This window comes from Bombus fervidus, chromosome 16, assembly GCF_041682495.2.
Source record: "Bombus fervidus isolate BK054 chromosome 16, iyBomFerv1, whole genome shotgun sequence".
Lineage (NCBI taxonomy): Eukaryota > Metazoa > Arthropoda > Insecta > Hymenoptera > Apidae > Bombus > Bombus fervidus.
Window position 1 is genome coordinate 6,254,310 of NC_091532.1, and position 21,143 is coordinate 6,275,452.

Below are 21,143 nucleotides of genomic sequence, written 5' to 3' on the forward strand. Positions count from 1 at the left end.
GACGACATCTGTGCGGTAAAATATTTACACGTGTGTGTTACTCGTACACCAACTTGAAATTATCATGCAACCGTTTGTAGCCGCGCGTGTCGTTCATCTTTCCATCTTCTCGTTTCGCTTCCGTCCCCGCTTGCCGCTTTCTCTTCCTCTTCTTTTTTTTCTCCCTCTGCCTTCTCTGCCCAACGCGACGTCGCGGTTTCCGTGGATTTGCATAAGTCCACGAAAGCGTCAAATACCGTATACCGACAGGAATATCTTATCAGGTCGCGAACGTTCCCCTCGTTACGATACGAAACACGCCGAACAATTTTTCTTGTTGGAACGCCATCGATCTGACTGTTTTACATTGATTTCTGATTATTTAACTTCCCTGTATATCTCGTTTCTGAAAACACAGTGGCGTCAAAAAGTATCTGCACACTGCCTTATTTCTCAATTTCCAAGTTTCCAAAAGTTTCTCTTTTTTCTTATCAGGTTCTGTATTTTATTTTCTTTTAAAACTTAAAAATTCAACTTCAAAACTTTCATTAAAAACTTGTACAATTTTTTTAATACCACTAGTAGCCAAATACAAGCAGACAGAATTTTTTTCGTCGATGATGGTTATCGGTAACCACAATAAAATTCGGACCTTCCATAATGGTTAGCGGTAACCAAACAAGAAATTGGAATCATTCGTAATGATTATTCAAAAATGAATATTTTTTAGTCCTTTCTTTTTTTTTTAATTTCTTCCCAATTTATCGCTAACTGGCTTCCACGTGAATGAACATTAATGTTTGCTCAAACACTGACTTCTTTTTAAAAAATATTTAAAATGACTGTTATTTTTCTTTATTTTTTATTCTTTACACTACGATGTAATTCATTCGTTACATCGTATATGATATAATTAAATTAAATGCAATATAATTAAATAATACGTTCTTTCTGTTTTCTCGTAGGGGTTGACTCATGTCACGCATTTGACCCCTTTTCTTTCTTTACCGCGTGTTTCATAAAGATTAGTCACGATTACGGGGTGGAAAATGATCCGAGAACGATAAATGGATAGCATGCTTGCGACGCATAATGATTTTACGTCGTATTAAAGTTTAATTTATCTGTCGCAGTTTCATTAGTGTGTACGATCTAAATGAATGGCTAGAATTTCTTTCTTTTTCATTTTTGATTGCGAACGTTATTGAAGTTAATGGGAAATGGTAGGTTTGTTTTGTCAAAACGATACGATTTCTACTAAAACACAATTTGTGTATTTTGTACCGTAGCTATTGCTCATAGTAAAACCGTACTTGTACAATTAGGATTACAAAATAGAACGAAAATTGCGTGCGAATTTCTATATGAATGATATACCTTTCTTTAGTATACAAATTCGTGGGCTTGTTAATTCTAACAATTTATTTTATCAACCATAGAATAATAGTTGCTGCCTGTATGTATTATTCAGAAAATTTAATAACTACGCGGCAATTAAGTACTTTTTGATACGAAGTGAATGCCAGACTAAAGCAGAATTTCACCTATTGTATATTCAGCCATTCAACGTAGATGTATTTAATTTTCAACGTATGTAATTTGTAATTTTTTTCATTTATCGTATCAATTGATTCTGTGTTTTTCAATGAACTTTCTCTTGTTTTCAAGTTTATATTTAAAATTCATTGTCGGAAGAGGGAGGTTTTTCGCGGGACTCTTGTATGCGCAAACGGGGCATAATTTCCAACGAAATGAATATCTCATTAGGTCACAGAACTTGCGCATTCTTATCGTGGTTATTATCATAACGTCGGTGTCGCGTGTGCGCAATTAAGCACGAGTGCTTTTCTATCTCCCTGTAATATAACATCTCTATAATACTTTTACTGCCTTCGTTTCTCATCCGTTGATCCTACTTCCTGATTTGCATAACTCCTAGAAAATTTCACCAGTCGACATCTTTTCTTCTCTGTGCTCTGACAAAATTTATCTTCTCCGCTGAACGTTGTGGCGAGACCAAATAAATGTTTCAAATTGAAAAAGAGCGGGGGAAGATTAAACCAGAAAATTACTCGGACGATTCTTCTTCTACTATGCGAGACACGTTTGCCTTAAAACGGATCAAAAGGCAAGGAATGAACTCGTCAAGAAATAAGCAGAGAAATAATCTGTAGAACTCGTATCGGAATGACAGATACGTTAAAGAAGCCGACAACACGAACCGGAGGCACAAAAGGAATTTCTATAATCTGACGAGAACAATTTATCACGCTGATATACAGAATGCTTCAACTTCTTCAAACTTCATAAGATTGTAGAATTTATATAGAAAAAGAAATAGTAAGGAAAAAGGTATTGGACGAATTCGTGGAATTCCTTTTTAATGATCACAATATAAATTCAATCCTACGTGAATTAACTAAATTGAAATTACAAATGAAATGAAAATTCCATTCTCTAATATATCATCGAGCGATCGATTTTTTTTCTCATAGGTATCCACTGATTTCACAACCACAATTACACTGCATCGCTCTTCGATCAAGAACAACGATATCAAACTACGATCGACGACGTTCATTCCCGTCAAGCGCAATTAATACAGCAAACTTCCGATTCTTACAAGATGCTACATTTCTCTTCTCGTGATCTCCGTTTCCCTTTGACGACTCGCAGGTCTCTGGCCGTTTTCACGGATTTGCATAAGGCGCCGCACCGCCGGCAACCTCGAAGAACAAATACCATACCGCACCACGAATACCTTATTAGGTCAGAAAGTTTTGATTTCGCGGGACTGCGACGAAGGTAGAGAAAGGAGAAATAAAGGGAGAGAGAAGGCATGCGCCTCTTAAAACCGATCCTTGCTGAATATAATTATTCGCTGGCCAAGCCAGAGAAGGATAAATGGATTCCGCAGGCATCGAGCTGGCGACAGATGTTTGATCTGTTGGAAAGTTCAGTTAGAACGACGTTCCTTGCTTACGGTTTCGCTCCCTGTTCGCGCTGAAACGTGTAACGCCTAGCGAATACTTCTCAGTGTCCTCGATACTCGCGTACACCTGTGTTTCGCGCGTTTCTTTTCGGACAGGTCTTGATTAAAGCTTAAAAGCATACGAGAAGCTCTCCTAATGAAAGTTTTTGATGATGTTGGAATTATTCGAATAGGATGTTTGGTTCAGAGGGTCGAAAATTAATCTTCACGTTTATTAGGAAATTTTTGTACGAGTATCGCCAGTGAAGATTTTAATGTCTCTCGTGTTCCAGTGTTAAACTTCTTTCCGAGGTGAGAGGTCGAAATGGATTATTTTTGTATAATCGACGTGATATGGTTATTGTGCGATTGGTCATGTTTTTGCAGGTATCGTAAGAAGTAATTACGCGATCAGAGCCCGTGGTTCGCCGAACTAATAGCTGAACTATCGCTTAGCAGAGGGTTCTATTACAGAGAGTGATGATGCAACATACCAGCGGGGGGCTGATTTATAGGGTGACTTGTAACATTGCGGTCTAAATTTCGATCAAAAATAGATTCTGAATACCGAAAGGATGCGAATTGTTACGTTGTTTTTGTCGACTTACCGAATATGATTTAATACGGTTGTATCTGATTATATTTCAAGTATTAGGTTGTCCGAAAAGTGTCTTTCCTTTATAGACACGTCTTTTACAACGATGCATCTTTATACAAACGTGAAACCTAATCTGTCGAACGTTGTGATCTTTATTTTGATAGAACAAAATGGAACTGAATAATATAAAACGGAAAATCCATTATTTTCTTATAAAACGAAAGATACTTTACGGACGACATAATATATACGTATTTCTAGACTTTGGTAAGTAATTAAATACATTCGTTAAATAGCTAGTCTTCGTGGAAATACGATTAAGCTACCCGAGTACTCGTACCAATGTACGTTACCATTATCACGTCTTTGAATCCAAAGCATTAAGTATGTTTAATCGATTCTAGATATGTTTGTTCAGTCTGTTGAGCATACGCTGCCGCTTATATTGGATCGATCCCGTTTACCTTCAAAGCTACCTAATATTGAACACTGATAATGTTGATCCAGCATTTCTATATATGATATCCAACCAGTTATAGTAGTATATTAATTTCAAATAAGATGGAAATATAAATTATGCAACCACTTGTTTGTTTTTTCATTTATATACCACTTAATCGTCCACTAGATACCAAAATTTCGTTCGAACAAATGGACCTTGTATAAACCAAGTTTCACTATGCTCATATCTTGGTGCAATCTATGCGATAGAATATGCGATAAAGACGCTATAATCTAACAACGTTATCCAGTTTCTTCTCTCTCAAGCATTGGCACAAGTTCATTACTTCTTAAAAGTACAAAACACGTTTGTCATTCTCGAGACCTTCCCCTTGCTCCCTTCACCTTCTAAATTTCAATTACCAGGTTCCCAACGAGGAATTAAAGTCGGCAATCCCGGTGGCGAAGTTTCGTGAAGCATCGTCACAAAATCCACTCGGCAGTTGCATGGCGAAGGTAGAAGGCAAGGTAAACAGGCCGGAAGTTCGGTCGTCCTCGATAAGTTTCGTTTTCAATAAAGGCGAGAGTCAGGTTTACCTTGGCCATACAACCGACAAACGGCTCGCATTATTAATTCGCAGGTAAAACAAGCGAACTCCCAAGGAGTCAGGTTCTATTCCTCTGGTTTTTCCCTGGACAATGAAATATCTCGACTACCTCGAGCATCGGCGAGTGATTCTGTTTCCGATATCGTCGCGCGATCGGTTTCGGTTCGTCGCAAAATTCCACGTGCCGTATCGGTGGAATTAGTTTTTCCAACATGCCGGCTGTATCAAGTTGCCCGCAAACTCTGCCCGTTTTTCCTCCACGGTGTTTTTCACGGCGGCAGAAACCGCCCAAGGGAATTCCAACGGAGAGCAATCCAACTCGATACACGGGGAAATCTCCCGCGTGGAAAAACAACGCCCGGATACCTGATCAAACGCTCCGCACGATCGTGCGCTGGTTTCATCGCCGTACGTAGAATTAACGGGAATTGGAAGCGGGTTCTTGCGCTGTCCGTGAATTACCGAGTATCAGAAGATATTGTCTCTCGTGGGAGGACTTTTGGAACACCCCGTAAATGTGCACAATCGATTCACACAACGTTCTGTGAATGATCATCTCGATCGGAATTCTCGTTATATACTGTAGCTGCAAAATGTATCTCAAAGTACATCGACGTGTTTATCGTAGAGCCTACGCGTTAACCTAACGTGTAACAATGATAGAAATTGGTATCTTTCCAGTAGAAGTGGTGGTTGGCGATAAAGAAACGATAAAGAAGGTGTGGTACGGTAAGAGTGGTTTTTAGCGATGGACATTTATATTACTACACGGTTTGACGATTAATATGCCACGTAAAAATCTTTATACGCTCATCGTTAATATTACTGTGAATATTCTATCGCTGCTTCTGTCTTTGAAATGAATGTTTCATCGCAATGCGTGTAGGATAGGGTAAAGCTCGCGTGTACAACCTTCTAGCTTTATTATCAAGCTGAAACACAACGGAGTTACGAGGATTTCGAAATACAGACGAATGATCTACTTTATGCTCTGTGTCACGTAACGAAACGTAGACTGTTTTAAGAGTATTGTATATCACTGTAATAGCGAATGTTACGAGTTCATGACAGGTGTTCCGGTTTTAGATTCACTTACGTTATTCACGTGCATTCTATCCTCTGATGCATCTAACTTGGTTTTCATAATTGGTCGAACGAACTCGATTACCTGAAACAGAAAGAGTTAATTAATTACGGAAACGAGATGTTTTTATCGTTATAGAAAAAATTTAAGAATTTTTAATAGGCTATTGAATTGAAATAGCAATTTTCGCCAACATTTTAATGCAAACTCAAAATAATACCAGTTAGGTTATTACGGGAGGAATGAAATTTCATTAAAATTCTAAACTCAAGTTTCGCATTCAGTGAAAACAAAAGGGTGGAAGAAGTATTTCTTGAAATTGTAAAATTCTTCTCTCGTCGCGTGAGAAAACCGACGATAATGATAGAATTTTCAGGTTAAGGACCGCGTTCCCGCTTTCTAACGGGCTTCATTCTTATTCCTGCAAAAAGTTTCGACCAGCCGCAAACTGGTCAATTGCTCGTAGAAGTTAGGCGAGAATAATTAAAAGATTCAACAGGGCCTGAGAGCCATGGGACGTCGAAAAGTACGCGGGATAACTTCGTGCTCCAGGCTGTTTGTTAAATATTCATAAGCTTTTTCTCGAGTTGACGTTTCAACATCGCCAACGACTTGCCGTTTTTGCAATTGAAACTTTATCACCCTTGTGAACTATGTGTCGCCGCCTTGCAGCCCAAGACCTTCGTAAAAATATCGTCAACCGCAATAATTCTCTTCCACGAATTTACAAGCCGCCAGCCACCGTGCGAAATATCCGTTTCTTTCCACCAGTTCATATAAGTTTTCCGCTATTCTTCCCGCTATCATATTACTTACAACTTTTCTTTCCCTTTTCTATTTCAAGTTCACAAGACGAAAGAATAATAAATCATATCTTTCGTGTTTTACAGAGGAACAGTTTTAAATTGTAATATATGGTCAATCAATTTTATATTATCAATTTCTCTTCGTTTCAAAAATGTCAGCTAAGTGGATCTCTTAGCTATTTCTAAACGATTTGTATCTTTCGATTTAACGAATCTCCTTTTCAATTATTAAGTGCATTAACGCTCACTTTACCAGTTCTTCTTCTTATTATTCTTATATCATCTGTTTATCGATTTCTCAATTTTTGTTGATACAAGAATTACATAAAGTTAGACGAACGACGAATGTACGATTTTTAATTAAACTTTCAAACCGGTTACTTGACCTGGTCTGGTAAGGTTAGTGTTAAACTCCTCTAGTTATTAAGTAGCATAAAAATTGCAAAATCAACAAAAATAGTTCTTTTCGATTTAACGAGTCTTGTTCTCAATTATTAAGTACATTAACGCTCACTGTACCAGTTCTTCTTCTTATTATTCTTATATTATCTGTTTATCGATTTCTCAATTTTTGTTGATATAAGAATTACATAAAGTTAGACGAACAACGAATGTACGATTTTTAATTAAACTTTCAAACCGGTCACTTGACCTGGTCTGGTAAGGTTAGTGTTAAACTCCTCTAGTTATTAAGTAGCATAAAAATTGCAAAATCAACAAAAATAGTTCTTTTCGATTTAACGAGTCTTGTTCTCAATTATTAAGTACATTAACGCTCACTGTACCAGTTCTTCTTCTTATTATTCTTATATTATCTGTTTATCGATTTCTCAATTTTTGTTGATATAAGAATTACATAAAGTTAGACGAACAACGAATGTACGATTTTTAATTAAACTTTCAAACCGGTCACTTGACCTGGTCTGGTAAGGTTAGTGTTAAACTCCTCTAGTTATTAAGTAGCATAAAAATTGCAAAATCAACAAAAATAGTTCTTTTCGATTTAAGGAGTTTTGTTCTCATTTATTAAGTACATTAACGCTCCCTTTACCAGTTCTTCTTCTTATTATTCTTATATCATCTGTTTATCGATTTCTCAATTTTTGTTGATACAAGAATTACATAAAGTTAGACGAACAACGAATGTACGATTTTTAATTAAATTTTCAAACCGGTCACTTGACCTGGTCTGGTAAGGTTAGTGTTAAACTCCTCTAGTTATTAAGTAGCATAAAAATTGCAAAATCAACAAAAATAGTTCTTTTCGATTTAACGAGTCTTGTTTTCAATTATTAAGTACATTAACGCTCACTTTACCAGTTCTTCTTCTTATTATTCTTATATTATCTGTTTATCGATTTCTCAATTTTTGTTGATATAAGAATTACATAAAGTTAGACGAACAACGAATGTACGATTTTTAATTAAATTTTCAAACCGGTCACTTGACCTGGTCTGGTAAGGTTAGTGTTAAACTCCTCTAGTTATTAAGTAGCATAAAAATTGCAAAATCAACAAAAATAGTTCTTTTCGATTTAACGAGTCTTGTTCTCAATTATTAAGTACATTAACGCTCACTTTACCAGTTCTTCTTCTTATTATTCTTATATTATCTGTTTATCGATTTCTCAATTTTTGTTGATATAAGAATTACATAAAGTTAGACGAACAACGAATGTACGATTTTTAATTAAACTTTCAAACCGGTCACTTGACCTGGCCTGGTAAGGTTAGTGTTAAAATCCTCTAGTTATTAAGTAGCATAAAAATTGCAAAATCAACAAAAACAGTTCTTCGTCAACTTATTGAATTTCTTTCCATAGTTCTCGTATATAATTACATCATTCGTCATTTTTTGTCAAAAACTGTCTTTACTGTACCTACGTTCGCCTTGTGAGATGCGCGCGTCTACCACTTTGCTCAACAACACAAACGAGATTTCGTATCCGCGCGATACGCTCGCCTCTCGACAATTTCCCACGAGAAGTTACGCGAGCAAGCACGCGCGATTATCCAGCCTGTTCGCTCCGATTGTGGCAACCGTATGGAGATATACGTACGTACACTGGCGCATAACCCGTCATAGCTCGGTTATGGGTGCGCCGAAGGAGAGAGAACCGGAGTCGGGGGACTACGGCATTAAGTTTATGCCTCGCGCAGAATTACGTAGTTTAACACGTTGATAACCAGCTAGACGTTGCCACGGGTCCCGAAATGACAGTAACTTTCAGCCGGCGACAGAACGGCCGGCTCAATGTTTCTCGGCGATACTTTCCATGGACGATGGAGAACGATCCTTGCCACGCTATGGAATTGTTCCGCTGTTTATCGACCCAATGCAAATCACGATAACTCGATCGTTGCTCCCGGCAACCGGTCCAACGCGATCAGCTCAGTTTGCATAGTCGATACGCGGTTTAAATACGTTGTTTAGCTATTATGCAGTTTGATTCTGACGGATCGTTGTGGATTCTTAGCAGTTGAGAAGCCTAGGTGGTTATAGGTGGATGATTTCGATGATGGAATCGTTTGTAAGTATTAAAACACGTATGGGAAGCGATATCTAGCGTCAGGAATGATTGGGAAATTGTTGAAGCCTTTAATAATTATTATGCGGCTTGAGATGCAACTTATAAAATAAGGGTAGTAAGAAAAGAAATGCGAAAGCGCACGTGTAAATGTTATAAAGTACAAACTAACTGATCATTCTATTTGGCATAAAGTTGGAAAATCGTAAAAGTTTATTATAACCTGCAATTTGTAACTCGTTAGTTCGCTAACGCTGTTGATTGGTAAATTATTGCGCGAAGAAACGCTGATTAAAAACTTTCCAATTCGAGAATCCTCGACGTTAATAAATTCATAAATTCATCGAACCAATCGAAATGATTAAACGGTTAATTCAAATGCCACGGATTACATCTCTTGTGTTATCCTCGTAGAGGTTGCTTTGTTATTTTCGTCGTTTAATTATGCCGTACTGGTAATTACATACGCGATTATTGAGCAATAACTTGTTAATGGATTGCGTCGATGATCGGCCAACTTCCGACAGAACGCACGATCAAACGTGTATGTAGATTATACTTCAGCACGTAAATTAGCTCTACCTTTCCGCGTGTATGTGCACGCCATCGTACGTGGCGCGCATGTGGAAACGACGATATTTCCTACTTCGTTCCATTTCCCGCGGGAAATTTTCACCGCTGCTCAGTGTAAACTCTATGAACGTTCCTCCCTTGAAGGGTCAGTCGAAACTTAATATCGTGGTCCGATAGCGGACCATCGAGCCCGGCGTCAACCGTGAAATGCAGTTTTACGATTCTTTCTTCAGGTATCTGATCGGGGAAGATGCAGTTTTCGTGATATGGCTGGGGTATAAATCAAGTAGCTGTTCTGATTGACGCAGCAACGTCTTGGGTCACCGTGGTATTTTGTCTTTGTCAGTAGAGATTGACTCGGTGCTAAGAGATATCTAAGACTTCAGACTTTTATCCTCTCAGTTCTTTATTATCACAGGATATACGAGCAATAAGATAGAATATATAAAACGCAGAGTAACATTTGGCAACAAGAATCCAACATTGCTCCAAAGAGATGAAAATGGAAGGACTTTGTAAGAAATCATTCAAATGAAGAAAAAATAAAAATTATCAAGTTAGAAACGAGTTAGAGGATCGTGTAGGTTTGTGAAGCAGTTCAGTTACGATTTTAATCATCCTTCTAACTATTTCATAGCTTGATCAACGTCAAGCTGATGTTTGCAATTTAACTGCAAGCGACTGTAAGTAAATACATATGTTCTGAAAATGCGACAAGCGCGTGACCATGTAAGTTTTTGGAAGATCTTGCGCGTGACTGTTTCTTCCGAAACGTAAAATGGACGATTCAGCGAAGCCAGGAGCCGACGATGCGTAAGCGGCACGAGCAGGTAATCAAATAAAGCAAAGCTTCCAGTCCATTATTTTCGTTCCACTTGCACTTCAGCCCGGAAATCGTTGACCTATCTATCCAATCGTTATAAATTGGAGCAGGGACTATCGGTCCTTGCATTCCCTCGACAGCTGATCGATAAATCACAGCGTCTACGAACAATAATTTCGTGCAAGAAACATGCGGATGATAATTCATCTATTTTTCATAGACGCTTCTCGACGAAAGAGTGCTTTAGGCAGATATGTATTTCGTTAAATTAATAATCTACTACTCTGAAAAATTAGCGGAAATTCTTGACATTTTTTCTTTCGTTTACTTGCCATTATACTATTTTATTAACAACATTGAGCATTCGTTGCCTTGACATCGTCCATCCGCGAACATTCGTCCAAAAAGCTTTTGTTTCTGCATAGCTATTCCTATATCCTTTTCCTGTACGATCCACGAAAGAATCTCAGGAAATAGCAAGATTAAGTATGTCCAGTGTCCACGCTTTTCTTCGTCAGAGGCTGCTTTGCATATGAACAGCGAACGAGGAAAATTCTGGCGGTGTAAAATCGTCGAAAGGTAAAACTGACAAGCTGTAGCTACGGCTTAAAGCATCGTTAGCGTAGTCGTATACCAAGATAGTATACAAGGATTGAGGTTCGAGTTGCAACCATAACTTCGCCATTATCCGACTTGCCAACTTTCTGTCGCTCTGGCTTCGTCTCCGTCTTATTCTTTCAGCATTTTCCAAGTGTATCTCGACAGTCTTCGTGGCTCCTTCTCTCCTTTTCCCCACCTCCCTCCTGCCTTTCTCTTTCCATTTCAGACTATACTCATTTCTTGTTCCTTAGTTCATTTTCTTTTCTTTCACTTACGTGTTCTTTTTTCTTTTTGTATTCCTAGTTTGCCTCTCTTTTTCGCTATTCGTTTGTCCGATTGTTTGCCTGCGGTTACATCTTGGCGAACGATTTTCGCACAGGTTTACTCTGTTCCTCTAACTTTTCGTTTGCTTTCGTCCGTGTTTCTACCAACCACAAACACAAAGATGTAACAATGCAATGATGGACGGGGGATAAATATTGGTTGAAAGAGCGAGAACCGTGAGACAAGACAGCGGAACGTCGAAGAATCAGCTGCGGGGCTTGTTTGGACTGTGCGTGAGAGAACGATATGACAGATTGCTTTCGATGCTATGTTTAACTAGGATTTCGCTTCGAGAACATCCTAAGTAGAAGATAAACGCTGAGACGAGGGAATCGATCTATTTCCTGTAAGTTGTCGGTCAAGTTAAGGTGCTGTTCGTCAGAGTTGTTATTGGTTTGAGAACAAACAGGTATTTTCTCTTTCATTATCTTCCAAGCGAAGTGTGTTTTTCTTATAATTGAAACAGTCATCGATATTTTAACCTCGCTGTTCTTCTTGTATAACCCAAAATCGATGTCACGTTTCGATTAATATTATTACAAATATAAATAGCTTTTATATGTTCGCTTTTAGTACTCGATATCTGCATTGAATTTGTGTATTCACAAAACGAGAAAGATATTCGAAGAGATGAGGAAAACGACAGAATTGACTTGATCGATCGTTGTAATCTTATTACAACACAGTTCACAAAAGTCGAAATCTTTTCTAATTATATCGAGACTAACCTTAGCAAGTCTGGTCGAATTTCAAAATGCAATTTAAAATTGTACATTCATCGTTACTTCTTTCGTTCATCTAACTTTATGCAAATTCTTATACTAAGAACAATTGACAAATTAATTAATCAAATAACATAAGAATTTACGTAAAGTTAAACGAACAAAAGAAATAACATTGAATGTACGATTTTATTTAAACTTTCAAACCGGTCGCTTGACTGGGCCTGGCAAGCTTAGCATTGAAGAACGATATCGCATGATATTGGGTCGTCCGAAATGTTTCTTTCGTTTTATAAGGAAATAATAGACGCACAATGTTGTTTGTTTTATATAGAAATTATATAGAAAATAGAAATAGAACGAAATGAATCATACCTAATTCAATAAAATAATATAAAACATAAATTATTGTTCACCTATTATCATTTTACGAAACGAAAGAAACTTTTCGGACAACCTAATATATACGTAATGTGTCATCAGCTACATAATCATACATACACCATCATCGTTACCGAATTAAAAACCAATCGTATTACAAAATTCCTTTGCTCTGATTAACATCATCATTAATGTAATTATGTAACGTCGACGCAATGAATTTTCCTCTAACATTGCCCCCTAAATTTCTCCATTACATATCGTACGAACTTCCAATAGGAGAATCTCGTGACGATGCGATAAACGTTGAAAAATTGAACGACGGATTCGTCGAAAGTTTCTGGAAGGGGGAAGATATTCGCGGGGTAGGTCGTATAACATCGCGGTTAATTGAACCGGAGAGGCGAGAGATCGGCGAAGATAAGAGAAAGTCGCAAAACAGCGGCGCGAACTCGTGGGAAAGGGACGATAAGCGTCCGTTCCCTCGGAACCGTTCTCGCGGCCCGTTATCGCCCGAAACGTCAACGAAAGTTCGCCTTATCATGAGATTCGCGGTGCCTTTTTCGTGGAGGGCTCGTTACCAGAGCGAGCCTGCGGGCTCTCTGAGCAACGTCTCGAGAAGAAGTGGAAAACGCTGGATGGTCGTTGAAAGATGGAATCTCAGACGGGAAAGAAAACGAAGAATTAAGTGGATTTAAACGGAATGCCAAGCCACCGCGGGCTACGCGCAGGAAGTTTCGCCTGGAACGCCGAAAATGGAGAATAGGTACTTATTGTTAATGAACATCGTAACTACCAAGTTCTCTTGGTTCGTTCGTGATAATTGCCTAATTTGATCGCCAAGACGATAAAGTTCCAAGTCGAGTACGAATAATCGGCAATTCTTGATTCTTCATTTCTAATGTCGCGTTCTTTGCTTCTAAAGAGATTTGTTCGTTTAGATATTTCTCTTAGCTTGAGGGTATCCTTTAACATTTGTTTGACACATGTTTTGCTCAAGACGCCACGAGAGTATTTTTATTATTCAAAGCATATAATGGTAAAATAATAATAAATTGATAATGTAAGACAACATTCTTCCCCAATGGACCGCTTATCTTTGTTACGTCGGTCGACTCTCTACCTAGACCACGCTACTTACCGCGAGCAGGCTGGCAACCAAATGTCCACACATCCTCACGGCGTACCTTCAATAGTCTTAAGGACCCATCATAAATCTTAGCAAATTCTAGCTAAGGTCCTTCAGACCGAACAAACATCTCTTTAGTAATTCATTTTCTAACAGTTTATTGTTTACTACGGGAAGATTCGGGAAAGTTAGTTTTCTCACGTATGATGCTTCCCACTCGCCACTTTCTTTCAGGGACAGTTAGCCCCTTCCTCACCCACCAACCTCAAAAATTAACCAATCATCAACGAAGCCTATTTCCCTCACTGTCATAGCGAAACCCTGTCTTTAACAAATCAGCTGGTCTCATGTCCGTGGATCCACCCATCACAAGTTTTCCTCCGCAGCATCATTTTCATAGAGAGTCAGTTGCTCTTCCGTTTTCGACCTTTCACCATTCGAACTTGCGTTATTCTACTCGAACTTAGAAATTACCATTACTCTCTATCAACTCATATTTAGTTTGTACATCAGCTGTTATAATAAACTGGAACTAATAACTTGTTATATCAGTGTCATAATCAATTTAATTACCTCTGTTATCCTAACCGAAATAGGGGATCGGACATTTCGCGGCGTCGATTACTTAATCGTAACGGGAATTTACAACTCCCGTTGACGTGCTTTCTCGCGAACGCGTCTCTCCGCGAGTGAACGAAACAATCTTATTGATAACAGTTGATAGCGACATATTATAACGAGGCTTCGTTTATTTCAACAAACCATTCGCATTCGTTATTTCGTCGTAAGCAAAACGTGCAGAATATATTGTTGAAACGTGTAGAAGATATTAGTAAACGGTATTTGCTCGTTCTATATATAATAGTAAGGTATGTTCACACTTCTAACTTCAATTATACGATTATAAAGCAGCATTTACGATTATTTTCTAAGCTGTGTTTATAATAATATTCGTAGATTAGCCCTCAAAGATATGGATGCAAACACAGTGCACCGTTAGATGCAAGATTTGTCCTCATTTTCTTCTTATTGATGTTCTAATAAAAATGTTTAATTGTTCAATGGGGCACTTTTATTTCAAAGTATCTTCTATTTATCGATTATATTCAAAATGCCCTAACTGTCAATTTTCATTCAATTTTTACAATTGTAAGAAGTTATAAATAGTTCTGGATGTCTAAGGAATTTTCATAACATCAATTTGGAAGCATGTCTGACGAATGCGGTCCATATCTACTTAAACTTTTCCATTCCTCGCAATTCACACGAAACGAATGTAATATTCGAATTATAATTCGCGTTTTTAATTTTGTATATACACACACATTCGTATTTCTATCTGTGAAATACACAGAGGTTCAAAGAATATGGTACAAAGGAGGTAATTTTCAATCGATAGGAAAACGAGGCGTGTTGTTTCTTGTCCGAAACGTACGTCGCCGACGACGCAGATTCAACGCGTTACCAGTAGTCAAGCCGTTTCTCCTTCCAGTTCGACCGACGATACCTTCAGCGCCAATAAGTGCCGCGTTATAGTTCGCTATCAAACGAACGGGCATGGTAGTACGTTCGAGTCATTGGTTACAAAAGATCGCGGACCACGCAATTGCTGCGGGAAAAAGAAATTTCGCGGCCGATTAGATCCCCCGCTGTAAACGAGATTCCGCCTGGAAACGAACGCCGCGGGCCATGCGATGGAAAATCGTGGCATCGAACGATCCAACTATCGTATCCGGCGAGAACCTCGAACGACGCGATGAGAATTGTTATTTCTTTTTCTGCGCTGAATTGGTAGGCTCTGTCATTAAAGTTTAGGATTACAATAAAATCGTTGCTGTTAAATTGGTACGTGTGAAATGTTGTTTTTCTGAAACTTGATCCTAAATAATCAACGTATATCTAATCGTCAAGCACACTAAAGAAGAGCAAGTGTGTTAAAATCATCAAATTGGTATCGGTAATTGGGGAAGTTCGAATACATGCCACGTCCATGTAGACAATTTTTTAATATATAAAACATTTTCGAGAAAATCGTAAACGAAGAAACTTTAATAATATCATTGCAAAAGTTGTTGAACTCTTGGACTAGATTTCTATAAATCCGAAACAAACAAGGAGAATAAGTCAATTGTCCGTTCGTTTACGTACAGGTTAAAGTTTTATTTGGAAAGAGAACATTTTCCATGCGCCAATCTAATATAAATTGATTTCCGATTGCGCTGATCGCAGTTTCAACGACGTCAATTTCAATTCCTAACAGCTAAAGTACGACGAAAGGTAACCGTAAAGAGTTGAATGACCGAACGAACAACTATTTATTCATTAACGTCGCATTTTCTTGCCGTTACGATCAAGAATAAGAACTGGGCACGGGACAATTACATTTTATCGTCGAATTAATTCGTTCGCTTCGAATTACCGGGAAAACTCGGTAGCAATTTCGACTTGTGCAATTATACTTATCGCGCAGAGAGGAGTAAGATTCGAATTTCCGTTTCCATTTGGCCGTGATTACGGTTTTATTTTTCGGTAACGCGTATAGCTCCGGACACGACCGGGCGAAACTTTCCTCGCAAACGTTTAAAAATTAAATAATACGCTTCCGAGCGAACTGAAGCGGGAATTAAAAGAATTCCTACGAGGCACTCAATTTGTCGTGGAAACGGGATAGAAACGGACAAAGGCAGAGAGAGAAAAGATTCTTGTCGGTAGCACTCCGTTTTATTATTAATTTCCACCGGGCAACAGATCTCACGGGAGGAACGCGGGGAGGTGATCATCGAATTAAACCGGATTTTATCGCGCACACGAAATTCCTTTGAATTTCCCGCAATCTTCCGTTCCGTTCGAATTACTCCCGGTGTTAGAGAGTTGAACGAAATTTGTACAGAGAAAAGCTAATTAACAACTTGATTCAATGTAAACAAGATACGGGTCCTGTGCCTGTTGAAGTTTCAACTCTTCTCGACAGGGCATTGCGTTCTTACTTTGTGACTGTACGCCGAGGTATGCGTTTAATTACAAAATACACGAAAACTGTAGCGAAGCATGTAGTTAAACAATTCATTTTTTCCTTTGTGTTTTACTATAATTTCCAAAGTGTATCACGAACAAAATGTACGTTTTTGTACAAATTTAAATCTTCGATCGCGATAAAGGGGAAAGGGGTTAAGTGGATGCGCGGCTTGTTCCTAAAATATAAATTTTCAAAAGGGACAAAAATCTTGTGTTTCTTTTTTACTACATGTGCCGCGATTATATTGAGAAAGAAGAAGGGAAGTACGGAAACGCGGATGCGAGGGAAAAGAAAAAGGGAAGAAAAGAAGATACAGAACGACAACGCGTGAAACGTTGAAGCGTTATTATCCCTTTAATCGTGATGATACGCGTTTGCTATCCGTGTTATTACGTAGGTCGGTGTTTAGAGGCGTGAATGAAACGCAGAGCGACAACGACGCGTGTCGTCCGATCCTTTTTCTCTCCCGTTCTTCGACCATGGATAATGAGTCGGATGTCGCGTAAACGAATGGCACGAATATTTCACACTGACATACTTCCAACGTAACGACGAGACGCGACGAATAAAACCCCCGGCCGGTGACGTACGATTGCATTAATCTCGTGACTCGTTCCGCCTCCTGTATACGCGAATGCGTTGCGTGGTACGCAAACGTGATGCACACGCAACTCGTCTCGAAACGAGTATCGATGAAAGCAAAGAGAGAGAAAGGCGAATGGGCTCGACGTGAATGAAATTCACTGCTTTTCATCGGTTAAGAAAAAATACTGATAGCGACGCACAGAAAGGGATGAAAGCGACCCTCGACGCGTTTCTGCCTAGCGAGAGCGACATCATCCACCGTTCCGTGATTATATTTTGCCCCGTCATTAGTAGGAAAATAATTTTTTTTCTCTCTCTCTCTCTCTCTCTCACTCTTTTTTCCTTTTTTTTTTTTTTAATCACATTATGCACGTGAAACGAATGGGTGGAGTGTTCCTAGAGAGCTTTGGAGAATAGGCCGAAGAGCGGTAAGAGATTCTTCAGGTTTCAAGTGAGTCGTTTCACGTTTAATCCCTTCTGTGTGGTCACTTCTTTTTAAGGAAAAAGGAAAGAAAGACATTGATATGGAAATCAAACGTAATTTAGCAATTCGTATATTTATTTCTATCTCACGAAACGTATCTTATTTTCAATCTGGATGTTCCTCGTGTCTATATGATACGAAATGGATGTTATATTTCAATGGATATTATTAAAACATAGATGTTTTTTAAATGTTTGATGTTAGTATTAAATTTTACCGTCTCTTTTATATTCCATGCCCTTTTTGAATAACGTAAAAACGTATCGCAAAAAGAACAGGAGATATCTGAAGAGATGCAAATGTGAAGAGGAAGCGAGGATTCCTTCTCTCTCTTTCAATAATAGGTATTTAATATTCCGTTCAATATTTGGTCTTTTCTATAAATGAAAATCCTTAACCGATAATTGAGCGAATTTTGCCGCGTCAAGCGTTAATTCCCAGCGAACTCATCGACTGCAGGGCAAAACAAAAATGTCGTGGTGTATCGTAACACGAATTCGGGCGACAAACTGCCGGCGGATTTGCGGATGCAACGGTGCCATCCACATAATTTATTAATTACGTTGAAACCAGGAACAAATTTACCTGAGCGAAATTAGCGCTAGTCAAATTCGAGATACGCGGACAAACGGACGAAATGAGCGCGTAGTTAACTCAAACAACGACGAGTATGATCGATGCATGACTCGAATGTTAACTGAAATCTGGAAAATGTTTTCATCTGCCCGATGCGTTGTCCATGTTCAATTTCTGTTTGGCAGTTTCAAACGTTTCGTTGAACCTGCTGATTCGATTCTATAGTGAAGTTTCATTTACCTAGTTACATAAATTTTTATTTGAAAATAAAATTTTTATTTGAAAATAAAAAATTATGAAAATCCACTATAGAGTGCTATATATAAAATACGTTATATAAAATATTCACTATTTCAGAGATTACGCGTTTTACCAATTTTTACATCAGGTCTGTATATCGTGGAACGTTTATACATCATTCGTTCGATATTAGAAATGTGAAAATCAACGTTAACGTTATTTAATCTTAACATTTAATGATATTACCCATTCATGAAATTCCATCGTCCCGTTACGATCAGATACGTTCGTTTTGCATCGGATTCGTCTGGATGAAATCGAAGGGAATTTCATTTTTAATCTTCCTATCGATAATCTCCTTAAAAAATGTTCCCTCATTATCGAATCATTCGCCTTTCTAAAATTCAATATTCTATTCCGTCATGGTCTCACCCGTAATTACATTTATCCTGAAAATATGTGTCATACTAGAAACACGGAAAATTTCAATTTCGAATATTATCGACGATTGAGAATTCAAAAACGATTACGTTGGATAGCTACAAAGGAAAGTGGAGAAGGGATAACAAAATTAGGCGAAAAGTGTTGGGAACGACGATAACGTTAGGGAAAACGTAAAAGAGCTAATCGGACGTGTGATCGTCCTTTTCCGTCGACGGAAATTCGACCAGTGACGTGCAATCGGTGTGCAATAAAAAACAGTTATCTGCGAAACGTCGGGATTTGATCGACCGCGGTGTCCGTTTTTATTTTTATGGTCAATACGGGCAGAGACGTCGTTCCTTCGAAACGAATCTTGATATCGTTGATAGCTAGCGAGTGAAATGAAACGAGACAGAAAAAAAAGGAACGAGGGCAAAAAGCACATAGAAAGAAAAAACAGAAGAAAAGGAAAAAGATGATGATTTGTTTACGAGTGAAAAAGCTGCGACGCGACTACAATGAGAAGAAGAAGAACGAAACCACGGTCACTAAAAACATCGAGAAACCAATTTCTTTTTCCGCGGAAAGTCCGAATTTCAAGGCTGGTCTGAAACGAACCTCGACAATGGCGTTCGAACGAACCGGTGCAGCGGTGCAGGACTTTCTGGAATTTTTCAAAACTCCGATGAATACCGAGCCAGAATCGCGTAAAAACAGTTCGCTTCCTCGTGAAAGGACCGCTCTCATCGATCGATTCGCCTGAAATTTTCTGCAATATTCTGCATGATGGTCTCCGACCGACAAAATAGATGGTCCTCGAACGAATAATTACAGTGCGTTATTCGAGCTGTTCCGTGCTTTTTCCATTCGCCTTTCGCCAAGATTTTCAGCGCTTCATCGAGAAAAATTCGCGGATTTTAGAAGGGACGTGGTCGCCATGGCCGGCGACGAGAAAAATTCTGTGCTCGGCAATGTAAGAGGAATCGGATTTGAATAAGGTTTTTGTCGATTTATTCGCGACACCAGGGTCGAGCTCTATTCGTGATCTGTGCCATTATGTCGACGGATGTCCAAGTTTGTACGGCTTCTTCCGACGTAACGGCCCGGTGTACGATGACACATAACTGTATTATGTGAATCACGGTTTGCAATAACGCGACAGAATTGCGCTGAAATTTAGGTTAGCCGACAATGCCCGGAAACTGGATTTCAAGTGAATTTGGTTATTGGAAACCTTGGAAATATCGGCTAATAATAATAAGATGGTGTAAGCTTATTGAGGAATTAATTAGCGGCTATTGTTAATACGTTTGAAGATCATAGAAGAAGAAGAGATATGATAACTTGAGAAATTACTATCTTTGATACAGATACTTTTGCATAACAAAATTTAATAAAATGGTAGTTTTATTAGTACGTGATTGGTTGACAAGGTATTGAATTTTAAAATTGCTCTCGTATGAGAAATAAAAAATATAGTTCGTCGTGTCGTTCCTCCGTGGTCCTCGTATAATATAACCATACTGATGTAGTATAGAAAATAGTAAAAGGTTCTTTTTCTCTATCAGTTAACGAAGAAATTGGTACAAATAGTTTAGAAAGAGAATATCACACTTAAAATTTCCTTTTTTCCAAAAATGGACAAACCTTCGGTCGACGAATGATGTCGTTTACGAATCGCACGCAAGCCGGAAAGAAAACAGAGGCGATGGAATATTTGAGAAGACGTCTTCACCGGCTGGTTACAAAATCAATTAAATCGTAAATGTATCTAGGATAATTTATTATTGAACGACACAACGGCACGATTGAAATATCTACGCGGTGGCGTTCGTGATAATACATAGCACGCAATCGATTGTGTGCACGCTACAAAGGGCAGTTAATTTAACAGCGATACGAGGCGATGTTGTTGAAATTTTTGCAACCATCTCCCTCCCTATATCGACGTTGCGCCGATCTTGTTTAAATTTTAACAAACTTCCGTGGAATAATTAACTTGGACTGGCCGCCGGACCGGTTAATAAAGAATGACCAGACTGTAATTACAATATGGTCGAGAGAGGACTTTACAAAAATAATCAGCGTCGCCGATCGCGGTACACCGCGACTATCGATCGGCAAACGAATCCGAGCTGCGATATTCTTCGGAACACGAATTACGTGCAAACAAAAATTAAAATCGAGAAGGTGAAATAGCTGATGTAAAGAAGTAAATAAAGGATTTTCTTTAGCGGAAAAAGATGTACACT

General features: G+C 38.5%; 1 protein-coding gene and 1 long non-coding RNA gene across 4 annotated transcripts in view; one reads left to right on the forward strand and one right to left on the reverse strand.

Moving 5' to 3' along the window:
• The window catches only part of Fas3 (fasciclin 3), a 365,977-nt gene that overhangs the window by 59,573 nt on the left and 285,261 nt on the right, over positions 1-21,143 (reverse strand). The window lies entirely within an intron of this gene.
• Positions 14,283-14,629, forward strand: LOC139995625 (uncharacterized). The gene is made up of 2 exons (XR_011802019.1): positions 14,283-14,436; positions 14,525-14,629. It is a non-coding gene; the product is annotated as an uncharacterized lncRNA (long non-coding RNA).